The following is a 21,035-nucleotide window of genomic DNA, read 5'->3' as shown; positions in this document are numbered from 1 at the left end:
TCCAACTGTGAAGCTGCTGCATAAATTCTCTCATGGATTTCAACTCTGAATATGTCAAAAGCCAATGTATACCCACTATTTTTTGGGCCTCTTTTCTTTTATGAGATGCAACTGATTTCCCTCCACAGTGTAAATCCTTAAGTCTGACATGTGAACAATGTCTTCCATATCTTCATCTTACTAGACTTAACATGGAAAACTACTCATGAAAACAAAGGTCCCTAATGCATTTCCATGCATTTTGAATCTACCCTTGACTCCTAGAAGAACAATATTTTGAAGCATTGTCAAGGCTGGGGGGATAATATTGGTTACTTGAGAAGCCTCTGTCCTTGCTGGCAAGCTCTACTCTTGCATTATAGAGGCACCACAGATACTTCTCGTAAGGGAATTTCTCCTTCTTTTCTGCTATTCTTAACAGGCCCTTTCTTGTTACTTAAAAAATGAATAAAATCTATTAAAGAGTTCATTGTTTCTAGTGTGAAGTACATGGTTTTGAATAATTGGATTTTTAAGACAGATCCAAAATTTAGATGTACACATACATTGCGTTAAGAACACATAAGGCAATAAGTTTGCAAATGCAATTTAATGGTTTACTCTGTATCTTTTGTATTTTACTTAAACTTTGTCATATTTACTCACAGAAAAATAATTTCCAGAATAACTCCACTTTCTTGCATTATTATAAATCTGTGAAAACAGATGCATGCAGCTCCTTATTTGGCCTGCTGATGTCTGACAGTGGCAATTCATCTATTCCATAGCAGTCACTAAACACAGTATTGAGCCTGACACAAAAGCATTTCAGTTATTGATTGAAAGTGGCACTTGTGACATAACCCCCAGGATCTGGCTCTTATTTCTACGGAATATCAATACATTTACATAGACGTATTTTTTTGGGAACATGGACAGTGTAATCAAAGAACCCTCAGCAGATTTTCTGATGATACCGACTTGTGTGGTGGAGTCAACATGCTGGAGGGAAGGGATGGATCCAGGGGAACCTGGACAGGTTGGGGAGATGGGTCTGAGTGAAACTCATGAAGTTCAACAGGGCCAAGTGAAAGGTTCTGCACCTGGGTCAGGGCAATCCCAAGCACAAATACAGACTGGGTAGAAAATGAACTGAAATCAGCCCTGAGGAGAAAGACTTGGGGGTGCTGGCAGACAAGAAGCAGAACATGACCCGGAAGCATGTGCTCACAGCCCAGAAAGCCAGTCCTGTCCTGGGCTGCATCCCAGTGACTATGATCTGGAGCTCAGGGTCTCTGCCCCTCTACTCAGCTCTCATGAGACCCAGCCTGGAATGCTGTATTTAGCTCTGGGACCCCTAGCAAAAAGAAGATGTGGACCTGTTGGAGTGAGTCAAGAGGACTCCATAAAAATCAAGGCAGCTCTCCATGAAAGCAAGCTGAGTGGGTTGGGGCTGTTCAGCCTGGAGAAGAATCTGAGGAGACCTTACAGCCCCTTCCAGTACCTAAAGGGGACCTAAAAAGAGATGGAGAGTGACTTTTTACAAGGGTGTGTAGTGATAAGACAAGGGATAATGGCTTCGAACTGAAAGAGTGCTGGTTAAGCTAGGATATTAGGAAGAAATTATTCCCTGTGAGGGACATGAGGCACTGGAACAGGTTTCCCAGAGAAGATATGGATTGCCCATCCCTTCTAGGTGCTCAAGGTCAGCTTGGAGCAGTCTGGTGAGTGGAAGGTGTCCCTATCCATGGAAGAGGTTTGGGACTAGATGAGGTCCGTTCCAATGCAACCCATTCTGTTATATTGAATCTTTATTTGTCTCCCAGATCATGTTTGCTGAAGAAAGTGTTTTGTTCTGTTTCAGAGTTTGATGCATACTTAGCCACTGAAGTTGTCTGTTCAGAATCTCATCCTAATGGTTAAAAGTCAGGCTTTCCAAGGCCATATAGTGATAAAAGAGAAATTTCTTGTTTACCAGACACCTAGAGGGGAAGCAATGTATTTGAAAAGTAGGAGGGGCAACTGCTAAACAAGGCAGATTTGAATAAAAACCAATGAGATGAAATACAGTGGTATACTTCTGAAATGAGAAATATCAAACCTATTGTGCAGAACCAGATTTATGACATGTCTAGAGAGAAAAAAATATTCACCATCTTTGATATTTGTATGTCATGATCAGTTTTACAGTAGGTGAAAAATGGAATAATATGACGCATATTTTATAAAGCATAGAAAACAAATTACCTTATTTCTTCCAAAGAATTTCAGAGACTTCTAATTTATTATTTCTGTAAATTAAAACAGTGTTCTGACTAGCTCTACTTTTATAAACATTTCAGATAGTATGATGGGACCAGTGTTGATCTTTCCTGTATTATTTTCTTGCTATGTTCATTTGAACAGATTATATTTTCTAGCATTTTGTGCATCCCTGAAAACTAAAAAATACCTTTTTTTAAATTAATAATATGTAGGTTATGGGAGGAATTGTGGTGCTCAAGAGTTTCAATAGCTGCTTCTCCCTTTGCCGTATCTAAAAACATTAAATTAAAAACAATAAAAATTTTGTCTCTTCAAAGTGATGCCTCTGACAAGAGAAAGAAATCCAACAAAATGCATGTATTAAAGCTACCTTGTGTGGTTTTGGTGTCAAGCAAAATTCCATGCAGGCACGTCTGTAACCTACCAGCATTTGGCCCTGTGGAGTCTACAAAATTGTTTTACCTTTCTTTTTGAACTTACTATATGGAACTTAATTTCTTGTAAACATCTATGTGGGTTTGTTTCATGTACTTACAAAGTAGTATTTTTATTATTCTCAAAGTAATTTTTTTTACATTTATATCACTATGTAGCTGGACATCACTGTACTAGTTCCTCTGTTCTTTTAGCAGAAAAACTACATCAGCAATAATCGCATGCAGTAATTGCCTGTTACAGTATTTGTAGCATACTGTAACATATTCTTTTCATGATTTTGTCACTTAAAATTCAAGGGATTTTTGGGATTCTTCTTGCTTCTATGGTACAGACCAGGTTTTTTCTGCCTTTTGCAGGGATTCCTAGCATACCATTGTCCTCCTCTATTGTTTTTTTCTACAGTAAGGATTACATGTTTTAGACAGGTTCCCACCCCCCATACCTGCCCCCCAACTTTCCAGATATGTCTGGAAAGCTGCAGTATTACTATACAAATACTGTACGGTATAATTGTACATTATAATACATAAAATTATGGAATATCTGGATGAGTCCACATATTCTGGTATAAAAATTAGATGTTTGGAGTTTTTTTCTCTTGATGCCAGACTGCTACTTTTTCAGAAATATCTTTATTTATAACAACAATTTACAGAAACTAAACAGAAAAGAAAAAAACCACACTGTTTTTCAAAACAAAAATATTTTTAGAGTAGCTGAACTGTTTGTATATTTCCAAATATTTACTTAGCTCAAGCTGGTGGACACCAAACCAAAATATCCATGTCTACAGGTTATTGAAAATCCACTTGTCAGCTAAGCCATGGTGAGTGACTCTGCATGCATTCTTACCTTATATCTGTAATTAAATATTTTAGTTTAATCCATCTATGGTACCTCACCCGCAAGTTTCCTGCACAGTCCACCTAAATCGCAGGAGTTTAGTTGTTTTAATCAGTGTTCTGCCTCCCTCAAATATAAAGAGGTAAGGCTCGATTCCAGTCAGTTCTCACCGCAACACTTGGGCTTGAGAAATGAGAGAAGAAATCGAGCAACGAAACAGAGGGTCCAGCTTTCTGCAGTGCCAGTAAGGTCTGGCTGGGGTGAAGGAGCAGGCTCCTTAAATATAACAGAAATTAAACTTTCACTAGTATGGATTAATCTTGCTAATGAGGAAAACATCCAGGCAGCTACTGAAGGTGAATAAAGAATAGGCAAAAGAAAGCATCTTCAAGAGACAGGGAATTGCATAGTTCAAGAAGTGAGACACTGAGATCTGAATGCCTCAAAAGCTCCCAAGCTGGAACTTAAAAATAGGTGGGCAAAAGTTCCCAGACAGCCTAGAAATAATCATATCAAAAGATGCTCTTTTCTTATAGGGAGAAAGCATTAAATAGGAAAAACTGAGGTCTAAAACTGAGCCTGACTTTCACTTTTGAAAGGGTAAAAATAAAAATAAGCTGCACCCAGCTGGAGAACTGGTTTGTGACTTCAAACTATGAAGGTTCTTGAATTTAGGATCAAGGTAATAGATGCATTATTCAAGTGCATCCAGGAGAAGTGTCCTCATAAAAACCAACCTATATTATATGGCTACCGTTTTTCTTTATTTTCTAAATTATTTGTCCAGTCTCCAGCTGATGAAAAGAATTGTATGAATGTATGGTTTTGTCTTCTAGTTCCTTGAATGCTTTATTTTGAAAGGAAAACAGGGTTGATCACTAGCATATGTGCTATACACACGTATTATAGTGGACATGTGTGTACATGCACAGGTGTACACTGTTATTTTGTTTCTTTTTGCACAGCAGTGATATTTCAGAGCTAATTTTTTTTTAATGCAATGATTAAAAAAGCCATACTCTTGAAGGTCAACCTAATGCATGATTCCTAAGCTTAAAAATTATGGAATAATCTCCTCAAGATCCTAAGCATCTGTAATTACTGTAGGGAGATTTTCTTATTCTGGGCTTGTTTACTAAGAGGTAAGGTTGATAGAAATCGAACATCTCTTATGAACTTTACCATGGCAGTTTGTAGAGCAAATTGAAATGCTCTTAAAGTCATTTTTAGCATGCTTTTATTCACACTATATGTTTAAAGTAATGTCTCTCATTTTAGTCTATTAGATGTGAAATTGAATTTTAGGTGAGAGTGCAAGTGTTATTTCAGCTAATATTGCTTTCCCATTGGTACTAATTCGTAGGTTTTTGAAGAGTAAATAATTAGAAAATGTAGAATTTTTGTAAAGAAATATTAATCTTTGTGAAGTAACCTTACTATGATCTTCTTCACACTTCATAATTACATTGGCTGGTGTACATGCCTATGGTTAAAAAGTTTTTTTTAAATCTACCCACTCGTCGCTGTTGAGCTGCTAGCAGAGAAAGGACCCGGGTTCTCAGTGTGGCAAGAAAAGAGAGCTTTATTATTTTGATTTCAGTTTATATAGACTTTTCAGAGGTCACCCGGATTGGTCAGCCAGAAACCTCCCCCTAGGCCCGATTGGCCAGGCCTGAACTGTCCAAATCTCGAGACACTGTTCTAACAACATCCAAACTTTATCTTTGTTTATAAAACACAGAAGAAAGTTCTCATGGGAAAGACCTGTGCTAGCCACACCCACTTCCCCCTTCCTTGTAAATAATTGTATAAGGACATGAGCATGTGTAAGTCAGAGCTCTTTGAAATACAGTGTGACAGGTTCCAAATCAGATTCCTTATTATCTACTATAACAGTAATCCCAGAGTTAAATGGTATGGTTTTCTTTCCTCTTAGGAAAAGCCTATAAATGTTTGCATATATGTCATTAAAAGCCTTTTTTTACAAAAATAAGAGGTAAGGTTTTCTGGTAAGATTATCCTTATCTCATTCTAGATACAAACTAGAATGAGGCAAGGATGATCTCATGAGGATTTCTTGTTCCTCAGTAAGCCTCCAGTTCATAAATTACCAAGCCATTCTGTCTCCAGGGAGGCAATATCCAAAGCACAGCAGGAAAAACATCTCCCAAGTGTGGACCAGCTGCAGCTCATTTTTTTACGCAGTCCTTAAGTACCCTACTTGCAAGGTATAACCAAAACAACTATTTCACATCTGTGAATATTCAATTCCTATACATGGTGGAAGCTGTTAATTCTGGTTAAATTCTACTGAACCTAAAGCAACAGACAGCTTTTTATTCTTTCTTTTCTGAAGCACAGCCCTGATTCCAAGGTTTCCACTGCCACAGACAGCTGGAGCTGTCCCTCCATCCACAGCCCCCAAGAATGGACATCCTATATGCCTAAGCAGGGAAAATGGGGGAGCTGCAAAAAGGCTCAGAAATACCCATTTCTATTCTGATCTTAGTGGGTGGTTTCTGCTCTTCTTTGCACTGCTCGATCTCAAACATGGAAATTATGCCAAAAGGGACACTGAGGGGAGAGAAAGTCTCATGTCCTCTCATCCTGCCTCTGAGTAAAGCAGTTTTCTGTACATGTTGAGTCATTTATATGCCTCATTGGTTGGTAGGTAGACAGACACAATACACTGATGAGTACAGTGATTTTTTACCAAAGCACATGGAGAATAGCTCTGTTCTGTACAAATAACCACATTGATATGCAAATTGAGATATTTGCTATTCATAAATACTTATTCTCATTTCAAACGTTTCAGGAAATTGCCGAGCACAAACAGGACCACATGATTTTGGCACATCAGATACAAAAGAAATGAAGTAATAATGAATAAACGGGCAATCTGCATTTGAAAGTAGGTTTGTTTCAAGTCATTATGTACAGTAGTAGTATTCATTGTGATGCCTGATGGTTTTTGTCTTTTCTCTTTATACCCTTTTTTAATAGCTTTTTTATACATTTTAAACCCTTTCCCATTCCTTGTACCTTTCACTCCCTGTACCTTAGCCCTACATGTCTATAACCCTTGTACTCTGATATTCAGCCTAGTTCGGCATTCTCTGGGGAAGACTAAACATCCCTATTATCTCCGAACTAGAAGCTCCAACCTTGGATGGGGCCCCCCCTCTGGAACACGTTTTCGTAAACTAGATTGTAGTCTCATGGGGTGGGGGGGGGGGATAATTAGAATAGGGGGACAATTACTTCATTTGTTAGGTTTCTTACTGGGGGATTTTAGGTAGATATGCTAATTTGTAAGGTCCATAAAATTGTATATGCGTTGTACACGGGGTGTGCTCCTTGGTGTGATTCCACCTTTGACGAGGGGGCACCTGGGATCCTATTAAAACCAAGGTAATACCCTTTTTCCCTATACTGCTGTGTCTGCCTCTTATTTTTACCAGTTTTTAAGGCATCAATTGAAACAATTTTGATCAGAAGGAGGAAAGTGAATGAAAAACTATTTCTTCAAAAGGGCTTAGCTAGGTCTTGTTTACAGAAAAGGTCGAGTTAATATTTGATATAACTTTTATCCCATTTACTGAAAAGGATTTCGTATCAATTATATTTGACTGCTTGACCCCTAAGAATTTCTGCTACCTCAGAGCTGCCTTAAAATTTCTCTCCTAATTTGATTATTTATGATTATCCTTAAAAACAGTTAATACCTTAATATCAGGACTCTATCAAACACCTGTGAAAACAATTTGCAATCTATACTCCTGTTGAAGTGTCTATACAATTGGTTTCTTTTCATTCTTGAGTACAGCGTGCAAAAAATCTCCACAGCTGTTTATTTCATTCAAATTGAATAATGACTGCAAACTAATAATTTTCAGATATATAGAAGACATAATTATAAATAAGTCTTTAAAATTTCATCCTTTTTTACCTTTCTTTCAGCATTTTACAAATTTCATATTTTTTCCCTTCTAATTTGCAACAAAAAATATTTTGAATACCCATTTTAGTTAATGTCAGTGAGCTCATCTAGCTGGCTGAAAACAACTGTTCAAAGATAAATTTATACATAGTTTATCTTGTGGTTATATACACTTAATAACTTTTCACAAATTGATCATTAAGAAGTGCTTTTTTTTAATCCTGCAATAATTTTCATGCAATAAGTGGGAATATCTTCCTGGGCTGCAACCTGGGTCTTTGATTCCTGTGGCTTTTTAATGGCACTCTTTGAATAAATACACTAACACAGATCAGATAACCTTTCTGTGGGGATTGCCTATTATATCCCTAGTAAAAACTGACATTAAAGGTTCACTGAAGTTCTTACCATTCTTTAAAACCAATCAAAAATATGGTAGAAGGCCTAGAGCACATTCCTGGTGCATGGAGGTCGAGCATGTTGGGTTTGTATAGTGCAGCAAAAAAGGGATTCAAGAACGATTTAAGGGCAGTCTATCTCCTCCTGAAGGAAGTCACAAAGTTGATGGAATCAAATCTTTCTCCAAAGTGACATCCCATAAAAGAAGGTGAAATGGCTGCAAATTAATCTGGGAGAAGTACAGATGGGATTAGGCAAAGATTCTTCAACCAACACTTCTACGATGATGACTTTCCAAGACTACCAATGAGAGAGGCCAAACTACACTATAAACTTTGGCTAAACCTTGTAATGGACCACTTTTCACTGGACCTTTTGTATTTCAAGATGCTGGAGGACAGAGACATGAGAGCTACACTATATTAAGGAAGAATTCCTTGCATCACACAGGTGTGTATCTGTAGAACAATAATGAGATTTTCCTTAATGCACAGGAAGACCAAAACTGTCTCCAGTGTCTCAGAGAGTAAGTGTCAGATACAAATTCAATCAACATATTTGAAATGCACAAATATATGCAGAATAATTGTAATTTATAAATTAAAGCTTTTAAATGGATAAAGTTGTGTCATTTCAGTAATATTTCAAAGCCTAGGGTAAAACTTGGGCTTATATACTACTTGTGTCTCTCTAAAACTTAACTATTTATTCTCCTCAGGCAAAATATAAAGGAGGTAAGAAGTTTTTATTAAATTTTACCAAATGAGTGTTCAGTTCTGGCCAAAAAATTGAAAAATTACATTATTGTATTCTCTCAGTTCTAATACCTCGTGCTACAATGCAATGAAACAGTTAAGGTGTTTCTCTGTGCCTGACTTTGAGCTAAATTTTGATATATAGAATTCACTATAAGTGAAATCCACTATGCATATTTCTAATTATATATTCTTTTTTTTTAAGTGTGTTGAAATCTCACTGTAATTGCTCAAAGGAAATGGATGTGACTTTTCTTCAAATTAGCATGAAGAATATGGTACCCAAACCCTTTGTCCTGATGTATGAGGTTTTGGGGATTTTTTTCTTTTTTTTAATGGAGTGTAATCTCTCCATAATGTCTGAAATCAGCATTCAAATACCAACAGTGTCACATTTGTGATATCTACTAGCTATTGAATTATACTGACTATAAGCTGGAATATATTTTCCATTGTGTCCACCATTTAAATTAAACATGTGGATGGAAACAATCTGAGTAAAAAAATGCACTCTCTTTTAAAGGAACATATCAAGCTTAATGTGATAGATGTGCAAGAAGGTTTAAAGCAATATTCAGAGACTGACATTTTTTCAAGAGTACAGAAATGCTAATGAGAAATACAAAAATTTCTCTACAAACAAATGTTCTGGAAATTCATAGAACAATAGAATATCTTGAATTGGAAGAGACCCACAATAATCATCAAAATCCAACTCCTGGCCCTCTAGGACACTCCAAGAATTCCACCATGTGCTTGGGAGAGTTGTCCATACACTTCTTTAATTCTGTCTGGCTTGGTGCTGTGACCACTGCCCTGGGGAGCCTGTTCAGTGCTCAGCCACCCTCTGGGTGAAGAGCCTTTTTCTAATATCCAACCTAAACGTCCCCTGACACAGCTCCCGATATTCCCTCATGTCACAGACAGCAGAGATTAGTACACCCCCAAAAGAGACCTACAGGCCATTTCAAGGCATAGAAGGGAGACATGAAAAATAAAAGACTTTGAATAACTGTGTTTGGGCTATTTAAATAAAAGCTCTAGAATGATTGTGCAATACAGTATTCAGATTAACATAGAGTCATGAAAAATGTGAATTATACTTGATTATAATTTTTCTGAATCATAGTAAATTATTTCTTAATTAAGCCAAAAAACAATGCATTGTCACTGTTCCAAGATGCTGCTGATTGGGTTTTTTTTCTAATCTTAAATTTAGATTAAAAGTCTGCATTTTTATGTACTCCAACCCTAGCTCTAAGAAGTGCTAATTTAAAAAAAAATCCCAATGTTACAGAAAATTCATAATCTGGTATTCTCACTCACAGAAATTTGGGATTGGCAATCCTCTAGCCAAAGCATATTTTAATCCTCTCACTACACATGTCCACTATCCCAAGCCAGTTCTACTTGGACAGTGCTTTGAGAAGATCCACAAGCATCCTCCATTGATAAGACTAGTCAGCTGGGGAAAGAAGAAGTTTAAAAATATTTTTTTTATTATTTTTCATGTACACAAAAATAAACTTCAAAAGATTACTGAAAATAATTGCAGCCATTGGTAGAGCCCAAGCTGCAACATATACCCATTGAGGACCTGACAAAGTAGTAGGTGGTTATTCCTTGAAGGAAGCTTCCCTGGAGAAGAGCCCACACTTGAGCAGCTCTTGAAAAACTGTAGTCTCTGTGAAGAAACCACAATGGAAGGGGCTTATCCTGAAGGATTGCAGCCTGTGGAAGGACCACTGCAGGTGCAGGGAAAATGTGTGAAAAGAAAGGCACAACAGAGAGGAACTGACATGCATAGACCACAACTCCCAAATCCACCATCCTGCATGACTCAGGGAATAGCGAGAAAGTAAAGGAGTCAGGGATGAAGGAGTGAAGTCGAGCCTGGGAAAAGAATGGAGAATGGATAGGAGGCAGTATAGCAGTGCATGCCTGCAAGTTTTCATGATTGAAAGACCAGCCGCAATGGGCTGTGGCAGCCTGAGCTGTTAGGTCATGGAGACCTGTGGAAACCAACCATGAGCCCCTGCAGTTGGAGAAATTAAGCATGCACCAGACCTGAAGATCATTGGCTCTGCTCTCCCCCCCGCCCCCTTTCCTACATGGATTATGTTCCAGAAGTTTCTCCTTTGTTCTCCTGAGCTCTGTATATTATTGGTTCTTTTGAATTTTGCACCCTCCCCCATCACGAGACTATTGGTTTGTACCCCTTTCCCTCTTCCCTCGGCCTTCCTGGGTCGGCTCTCCGGAGCTAACCCGTCCCCTTTTCCCTTCCCTTATAATCCCTTGCAACTGTCTGTTTGGGGTTCGCAGCCTTCGGACTTCCAGCACTCCGCCTGTCCCCGTCTCTCTGTCCCTTCTCGCCGTCCCTAGCCCCTCACCTGAAGACTCCAAATAAAATCCCTGTAGACTGCAGACTGCGTGCCACACATTCTTTCATCCCACCTCAGTTCCTGCCTGCCTCCGTCCCCCGGGGACTCCACAGACCGGCCAGTGAGCTTCGCTGCCAGGGCATGCCCGGCGTGTGCACGGCGTGCCAGCTCGCCCTTTCTGTGTGGCTTCAGGGCGTGCTGCCCGGACCTGAGACCGAGCGAATCCACAAGGCAGGTAGTTTCAGTTTTGTAGTTTTTTGTCACCATTGTACTCTATTTTTAATGAGCAAAAAGAAATTAATTTCCCCAAGTCAAATCTATTTTGTCTGTGATGGTAACAGGGAAGTGACCTCCTGTGTTTATGTTGACCAGCAAGTTTTTCACCTTATTTTCTCCTTCTGCCTTGTTGACAAAAAAGAGAAAGAGAAGGAGAAGGAAAACAGCTGAATGAGCATCTGGCAGCCAGCTAGCGTTAAATTCATCACAATTTTTAGATGAAACTGGACAAATACCTCTCAGAAGTCATTACCTCTTAACATAGAGAAAAAGATGGAAACAAGAACAGAAAACTTTAGACATTATAAAATGAGGTTTCAAGGAATTATTCTTCATAAAGTGAAGATTAAAAAAGCAAACTCAGCAGATGTCTCTAGGGAGCAGAAATATATTAGGTAAGTTGATACTGTACTGTGCTTATGCTATTTAGGTATTACATGAAGACTGCTGAAATTTCAAGTTTGCTGCTACATGTTATATCCTTAACAGGACTTCTTTAAATACTCAACAACTAAATTTAAAAACAGGTTTGAAAACTAAAACTATGTCAAATAAATAAATTAATCCATTGTTACTCTCTATCTTTCACAGGTTTACTACACACTTCTGTGCAAAGATGAGCACTGCTAAGAAAACTGCAGATGCTCAGAAGCCCTGGGTGATGTAAACTGCACTCCATGTTCTCTGTGGTGTAGTGCAGAAGGTGTTCTGTTCTTCAGAAATACACCCAGCAAGCTGTACTGGGATGAACTATATTTCATTAAGCTGTCATTGCCTACCTGCAGTACGGGTAGATACAGGGCTATAATAATTTGTTTGGTTGATTCTTTCTATTCTGTTCCTGTTGTTACATGGACACTTCATTGGATACAAGGGATCAACTCTGGCCTAACAAAAAATTTTACTGTCTCTCACCAAGATTATTTCTAACTCACTAGCTCTTTTATCAGGACTGTAACTTCGATTACCTTGACACTGTTGTGATTCTTGATTGCACTTTGCCCTCTCCAGTTCATATTTCAGTCTGGTACTAGCTCTGCTCTGAAGACCAGAACACGTTTACCTCAATACTGAAGACACCTTTAGCCTGCCAGAATCAGCAGTGTGGAATTAAGGGCCAGGAAGTGGGACAGATCCCAGTTGTTGCACTGGCTGCTATATAAAAAATGTCTACAAATGTAATGGTGTCACCACTAAAGGCACAAAATAATAACTGCAGCAAATCCTTTATCTCTGCAGGCTTCCAGTAACTTACTTCTATATTGAAGGCATTTATTTAAATATTGTCTTTAATGGGCTTTTAGAACACTTCCTCAAAAATTGAAAACCTTATAAATCAAATTAGTAGAACAGCAAGAGAAAAATGGGGAGAGACAGGTGGCAATAGATTGATAAACTCGCCAAAGAGCAGCTGCTTAAAATCAGGAAAGCCCAATGGTAAGGGAGCACGAACATTAGTTCAAAGACAGTAGTCTTCAGTTTTTCATAGTTCAATCTAATCAGAGTGCTGTTATTGAAGAAGGAAAAACAAACCTGTCACAAACATATAGTACAGAAACAGTCCTTAAATCACCAAGACAAAACCCAAAATTTTCATTCATTCCCAGCATCTGCTTCCTAGAGGGAATGTAAAAGCACAAAAAAATTTGATATAACCAGAGGCCAATATAATAGAAGACACTTTACAATAAACTAGAACTGCATTTATGACCATCAGTATGCTTGTCAGGAAATATTCTTTACACTGCTAGCTGTCCTCAGAAATAGATGATCCTGGAATTTACCTTGCTTCCTTACTACTTTGTGTAGTAAGAAATAAGAAAAATAACCTCTATTTTTATCATCTTTTACAAAATTTGGATAACCTGAGGGTGCCAATCTCCACTGACATGACACAAATGAAAAAAAATACTCCTTTTTCAATGTATTCTGCTTCTTAATATGATCATAGAATGGTTTGGATTGGAAGAAACCTTAAAGATCATCTATTCCCAATATCCTGCAATGATCAGGAACATCTTCAACCAGATCAGGCTCCTCAGAGCCTGATCCAACCTGACTGGGTTGTTTCTAGGGATGGGACATTCACCACCACTCTGGAAAACCTGTTCCAGTGTTTCACGACCCTCTTTGTAAAGAATTTCTTCTTAATGTCCAATCTAAACTGACTCTCTTTTAGTTTAAAAAGCCATTACCCCTTGCCCTGTCACTCCAGGCTCTGGCAAAAAGTCACTCTCTGACTTTCTTGTAGCTCCTTCAGGTAATGGAAGAGGTTCTAAGGTTTCCCTGGAGCCTTGTCTTCTTCAGGCTGAACAGCCCCAGCTATCTTAGCCTGTCTTCCTTCATAGCAGAGCTGCTCCATCCCTCTGATCTACTTTGTGACCTCCTCTGGCCTGGCTCCAGCAGCTCCCTGTCCTTGCTGTGCTGGGAGCCCAGAGCTGATGCAGCACTGCAGGTGGGGTCTCAGCAGAGCAGGGCAGAGGGGCAGAATCTCCTCCCTGCCCTGCTGCCCACGGGGCTTTGGCTGCAGCCCAGCACATGGGGGGTTCTGAGCTGCAATTGCACTTTGCCAGCTCATGTCCAGCTTTTCATTTATCATGATCTTTTCCTCTAATAAAAAATGAAGCAAAATCTTCCAGTTCATTCCTTCTAGAAACTACCACAGGAACACATACAGCATTAATCTTTTTTTCCCCTCTTTTTTTGAATATTTGCCCACCTGCTTTCTCCCTCATTCCTTGTACTTATATGCACATCTTACACTCAGTGTCTGATTGGAGGCTGCTGTGTAATGTAAAATGAGGAATAATCAAGATTTTCTCATGTTAACTGATTGAATCATGTTATTTTTCAAGAATAGGGCACCGGGACTAGAAAAAAAGACAAAAAAGATAAAATTCTTATAATGTTTCTGAAATACCTTAATTGTCAATATTGATTTCCCCCCCTTTATGTTAACCCTATTTTATGTTTTTTTCATTTCCTAACTGCCATAAACATCAGTGTTCTTCTGAGGACTAGCTCAGAGTTATGATACTTTTCAAATATCATAGTGGATCAGAATACTTTTTTTTATCACTTTCTTGGATTATTTTGTCTGTTTACTACTGCTTTTCTGTACTGCATCATTCCATCTGTTCATACAGTTCCAAAATGAGACTGGAATGTTTTTCAAGGAAAAAGGCAAATTTAAAAAAAAAAAAAATTGATGTGGGCTGAAGACAGTGTGTAGACTGGAGGGTTGGCTATGTTTAAACTTCCAGTAACATGACTGGCTATTAGATCTACACACAAGGAGGCAGGATGCATTCCTCTGGGGACAAAAGAGTTTACTTTTACTTGAAATCCCTATCTAGAGACATTGAAAAAATTACAAGTAGTAGGAATTATGAACTGTATTTCTTCTGCTGCTTTGCAAAGCCTTATCGGTACCATTAACTTACATTTTTTTCCAGTGTATTTTTTTTTTTTAACTTCATGCTGAGCAAAAACATTGTACATTACCAGCTAAGCTGGTAAAAGAATTGGGCAACATGAGTTGGTTTGTAAATTGGTAATTTACTAATGCTTTGTCTTATGGGTTCCTCCCTGGAGACTTGAGCTGCCCCAGCAGTAAGGTACACCGAATTTCCATATCCTCATGACCTTTGACAATAGGAAAATCTTCAAAATGTAATTGTGAGTTCTTACATGTACCCTCTACATTTATCATAGAAATTTTTCTCTAGGAAAAAATTTGTGGTCTTTCATCCAGAACTCTGTACGACAACTAAATATTTTCCTTTAGTATCACTCCATCTTCAGGCCTTCAAGTTGATGCAGAAGACCCAGAGACCCAGCCTGCTAGACCTCAGTGAAACAAAAGTCTTTGCTCTACTCAAGAAATACAGTTTTATGATGTGTTGGTATGTCTGTCATCTCACTTCCAAACTAGATGAATATTGCCAGAATTTCCAAATTTTTTGCTACTTGAGAAACAATCCTGGTATAAAGCTTTTCTTCTTTGGAATTACCTACCGCATGTTGCGTTCATCACCCAGATTAAACTTCTCATGGGTTTTGTTCCTGTTCGAATAGTTTGTTAGTCAGGCATTAAATTCTATTTTTCATGGTAATGCTATCTCTTTTTATGGAATGCTGAAAGTACGTCTGCACTGCATTTCAAGCACAGATGCAGTTGAACACGGTGATGGCAACTGCCCACACTTGAAGCCAGTTGGAAGCCAGCCACTTCCAAATGGGAAACAAAGTAGATACACTAGATAACATCAAATCTCAGCTAATAAGCCCCTGTTAGAAACAATGTACATTAGCTAAGGTTCATTGTCTGACATACACAGCTTCCAGGCAGGTTAGCAAACTGGCAGAGCAAATTCACATCTGCCTGCAAAACACTGCACAGACACATCTTTCATTAGAGCAGATAATAGAGGCCCCATTACCAGAGACAAGATTAGACATGAGATCCTATTCCCCAGCGTGGCTGTCCCTTCACACAGAGCCTGATCCAGTGGGAATTCAGCCAACACTGAATCTTCTTGTCTTCAGCTGATATTTTCTAGTTCATTAAGCTTGTCTTGCTTCTTTTCTCTCCTACAGTACTATCCTTTTCAACAAATTCATTGGGGTGTGCCATGTAGTGCTGGAATTTTTCTTTTACTACAAAAACTAAAACATGAAGGACTCTTTATAAACTTGTCATTTTTGGAAATAAGCTTCTGTAAAGGAACATAATTTACTTGGCAAAGGTTATGAATATTAAATCAGCAGATGTGTTCATCAATCAATAAATTGCAGATTCCATAGCTAGCATTTCTTTTTTTTTTTTTCTTTTTTAAGCATTTTTAAACCACTGTTGTTGTTTCATAAAGCCTAGGTCAAGTTGTGCATTTGCAATGCTTCCAACTTGTTTGAGCAGGTGTGCTCTGGTCTCTGTTGAGTAGTTTGGCAAACTACCTCTCATCTATAAATTTGCAACAGATGTCTAAGCTTTGAAACATATGTATTATATAGTCTACAGATTGAGGGAAATAAAATTATCAGGATGTAGACAATTTGTGGAGTGACTTCCTAAGATTTTGACTATTGCAAAATCCATTACTGCTTCTCTACTACTTGACATTCTGCTGCATCTGGATTGTAAACGTGTAAAGTGACACGTAAAACAATAGCACTGCTCTGTTGTTGCTTTTGCTGTAGGTACAGGTACACATTTACTAACAATAGCAGTGTACCAGCAGATATTAGAACCCAAACATATCTTCAGAGAGTTAAGTGGATGATTCTGGGTAAAGGTACATCCCTCCCTCTCCTTGAAATGACTTGCAAATTATTTTGTCTCAGTAAATTGGAAAATGCTGTAGTATTTTTCCATTTTATTTACGTTGTAAAAGTTTAGCATCTTGGTTCTGCCATGATCCAGCTGTGACTGGATGCAAGACACTGAAATGCCACAGGCAATTTTCACGGTATTTCTGTCCAGATTTTCAGACCCAGAAGTTTGAATAGTAGTCAAAGATTTTGAGATTTACCCACCACTAGTTTAATCCATATTTTGTGTTGTCATATTGTATTTTATAGACAGTATTTATACAACAAATTTGAACCCCATTTCAAATAATTAATTTTAAATCTCCCATAAAATTACTTATCTCCAAAGGCTACATATCAAGGTTATTTGTCTTCAATTTAAAAGACTGATGAAAGATAAAATTAACAGCTGCATTCATAATATATTAACACAAGTGCAATAAGCATGATTTTATTGATATTTATTAAAGATAATATATCCTTTAAACCATACATATAATGTTTGGATTTTCTTTACATTCAAAATTTTAAGTATACCTTTCACTATAACTTTAGATTGTAACCTTTTAATGTGTTGTTCCCCCCAAAAATCTAGTCACTGGCCTCCTACTGCTATTTAAATAAATATTTGTTGACAAATATTAAATGAAAATAAGCTGTCTAACAGTAAATGCATTAAACACATTTCTCCCATCTCATTCAGTGAAAATATCAGATCTGGCCAAACCTCAATTTCATAAAATGTCAATTTTTCACTGTCAAAATTCAATTTACTAGGAAAAGGACAAAACATTTAGAAACAACCTACTCTTATCATTTCTTACAATAGTGCTCCCAACTTAATAATTGGATTTTATCATTGCTTATCACTGTGTGAGGGAAGAAAAACTACTATGAGAAAGAAAGAAAGAAAGAAAGAAAGAAAGAAAGAAAGAAAGAAAGAAAGAAAGAAAGAAAGAAAGAAAGAAAGAAAGAAAGAAAGAAAGAAAGAAAGAAAGAAAGAAAGAAAGAAAGAAAGAAAGGAAGGAAGGAAGGAAGGAAGGAAGGAAGGAAGGAAGGAAGGAAGGAAGGAAGGAAGGAAGGAAGGAAGGAAGGAAGGAAGGAAGGAAGGAAGGAAGGAAGGAAGGAAGGAAGGAAGGAAGGAAGGAAGGAAGGAAGGAAGGAAGGAAGGAAGGAAGGAAGGAAGGAAGGAAGGAAGGAAGGAAGGAAGGAAGGAAGGAAGGAAGGAAGGAAGGAAGGAAGGGAAGGAAGGAAGGAAGGAAGGAAGGAAGGAAGGAAGGAAGGAAGGAAGGAAGGAAGGAAGGAAGGAAGGAAGGAAGGAAGGAAGGAAGGAAGGAAGGAAGGAAGGAAAGAAAGAAAGGAAAGAAAGGAAGAAAATAAACCCTAGACATACTTCAGGCTAGGACATTATCACACACATTTTAACTTCCAACCAAGTTATCTGAATTACTGATTATAGCAAGTGATGAGGCACTTTCAAATGCATTAAATCACTGAGAGCACTAATGTGCTCCATATACCTTCCCAGGGAGCTGGTGAAAAAAAATATAGAACTTATTGTCAGAACTCCTCAGGTACAGAAAGTGAGGAGGATGTTTAATAGGGACTCGCCTTCCTGCTGCAGACTTTCCCTGGGCTCCAGGGAGGTTGTTTTTGGCTGGCTGACCATTGCCCTGAGGGTTTCAAGCACAGCATTTACACCCTGCACTGCAGATGCACCTCCTGTGTCCAGCCAGCAATTCACTTCCCACAGCTGATTCTGATTTTGCTCATCAGAGCTGAGGCTGCGCAACAAATTTCACCTCTCCAGCTCCTGAGGGATGACAGATGAAGCTGGTAATTCTCATATCACACAGTGTCTGGGTTATGAACTGCTGAATTTCTTATTTTTCATTCAGCATTTATATGAAGTCTGATTATAAGAGAGAATCTAATAATCAGGGTACAATCCCATTTTGTCAATTGCTCTGCTCACAAACCCCATTTACAGTGTGTTCATTTTTTATGTAAATTTCTGTGCTGAAGAGGTGACATGGAATAGTATTTGTGAATATATTAAAATTTAATATATTTTAACTTTTGTTAACAAAAAGTCTTAGCCACCTTTCATATACAGGGAGTCAGAGGTTAACTTCAGTTTCAAAAGTAAGGAATAATGCTTAGTGTATGACGTACCTAAAAGATTAGGCCTGCTTCATCAGTAACAGAGATATTAATTTTTTTCAAAGTGATTTTTTCATGACCATCCCATTGCAGACACCTTTTCTTTCCCCTGCAAATATGATTTCACAGAATGCATCCGCTTTACCTTGACTGAAGGTTAAGACCTAGGAATTTTTCCAGAAGCAATGGCAATGCTTGAAAACTCTTTCCTGTAACCACACAAATTACTCTCATCGAATTTTGTAATACTAAAAATAGTAGGAGGCCATCAAGCTAGTATTAACCCGGGTTAGGACATATGAGCAGAGGTTCAATGAAATAATTTGATGCATAAAAATTTCTATTTACTCTAAAATAACACTATTAAGCATTCAATTCAAAGACCAGAATAAAGTACATAGCATATATAAAATCTACTTTAAACCTACAAAAGTAATTCTTGTAAATTTTCTGTATGACTGGAGATATTTGAATTATTACAGCTGTTATGGATGTATGTGAAGAATTATGTAGGTGGTGTATTTCAATTTGCTGACACATCCTTACATGAGATATAACATTCTATGAAATTTACATTCTAATTTTTCTTTTTTTTTCATAATTGTAAAATAAAAGTGGTTTTAGGTCGAGAGAAACTGTGAAATATTTTTTTGGGATCTCTGAAGGAATTAAAAAGTTCAGCTGAGCACAACTGAGGTCCCAAATCAGAAAGATTCCCTTTGAACTGAATAAAATTTAGGATTAATAGATAACCTTGTACAAGGTGTCTCACAGCAACAAAGCTATAGACCACTGTGACCCATTTCACCGTAGAGAAATGAATTTTCTCTATAGATAACACTTAGATCTCTGCAAAGCAATGATGTATCTCTGTCTGCACCACAGTTTCACTGCTCATTGTATAGAAAGAAAGCAGTGACATGTGCCAAACCACATCATCTTCTGGGGGCTTTTATGTGTGGTCTTAAGGGTAGATGGAGATTCCTGCTAAAGAGTGGGAAGAGTGCTGTAGAATTCATCAGTGCAGGCTCAGAACTGTACAGCAGAAATTAATAGCTTCCCAATAGTTTATCTACAATTTCTTAATGAAATGTCTGGGATAGAAGCCAGCCTTCCTACTTTCTCAGACATTTCAGGTGTCTGAGGAACAAATGAGTTCACTCAAGTTCAGCTGATAATCACCTATGCTTAGCAGTGACACCCATGATTTCCTGCTCACTGAACAAACCTACCAAAAGGAATGTGTTTTGGCCCCCTGTGAGACATGACAGCAAATAAAACTTGTGCTGTGTTGTAGAATTCCAAAGCAGCAAAAAAAGAAATTTAGTGTGTTTACCCATAGATACCTGCGTCAGAACATCCCCCCCTCTCCCTCTACCGCATGACTAGTGCATAAAGATAAACTCAGGTTGGGTCAAAAGCCCAGCAAGAGGTTATCTCTTGGTGCCCAAGAGTCTGGAGCCTCCAGCCCAAAGTACACATCTTGGTATGGAGAGTAGACGTGGAGATGAAAAGAGTAAGTACGTGACCAAAAGACACACTTTTACGCTATAAAAGATACATGAAATATCACAGAGGCAGAAGTCTCCTACACACACTCTGGAAATGTGCAAAGGCTTCTCCCTGGAGTCTGGATGCAGGCTCCACTGGTTACTTTCCTGGGGATTGAGTGAAAGGATTCCAAGGTATACTTCACCACCAAACTGGTGTTGGTAAGATACATTGGTTCCTAGGTTACATTATTTCTTGCTAGCTGTAATAATAGGTACCTTTTCGCATGCTGAATTCTCTCTACCAGTAGTTATTTTTCTTTTATTTCTGTGTAGTATGTAGTTTTGTCTCAAGTCTTATTTCTGTTATTTTCTGTGTCTAATAAATAATAATTTATGTAATATTAGACCTAATTGGCTATTAATTAAGAACTTGCGAATGAGACCAGGTCTTGGGTTGCTGACCACCCCAATAAGAACTACTGTCTGCTGCCAAGGCCTGGGCAAAAGGCAGAGATTTGTCTAAGCTCCTGTCTCCATTCATAACAATATCCCTAAAGGCCCAGAGAAACTGATCTCCTTAAGGGAGAGTCCTCACAGGTATCTTTAAAGAGAAAACATTGTGTTAGCTCATATAATCCCACATTTTGGAACCAGCACATGTGTTGTGGCCAGCTTCCGAGGCAGGGCATTAGGGTCTTTATTAAAGGATCCCTTGGAGTGGATTAAAGCGAAACACTAAATAACCAATACAATGACAGCCATAGTTTTTATTTTAACAGCTCTGGAACTG

General features: G+C 38.1%; 1 long non-coding RNA gene across 1 annotated transcript; it reads left to right on the top strand.

The window, feature by feature from the left end:
* The first annotated feature begins 11,053 nt into the window (after positions 1-11,053).
* Positions 11,054-12,103, top strand: LOC146445466 (uncharacterized). The gene is made up of 2 exons (XR_014851988.1): positions 11,054-11,238; positions 11,871-12,103. It is a non-coding gene; the product is annotated as an uncharacterized LOC146445466 (long non-coding RNA).
* The last annotated feature ends 8,932 nt before the right edge of the window (positions 12,104-21,035 follow it).

Source organism: Lichenostomus cassidix, chromosome 1 (assembly GCF_008360975.1).
Source record: "Lichenostomus cassidix isolate B80296 chromosome 1, HeHo_3.0, whole genome shotgun sequence".
Classification (NCBI taxonomy): Eukaryota; Metazoa; Chordata; class Aves; order Passeriformes; family Meliphagidae; genus Lichenostomus; species Lichenostomus cassidix.
This window is presented reverse-complemented; position numbering and strand designations above follow the sequence as displayed.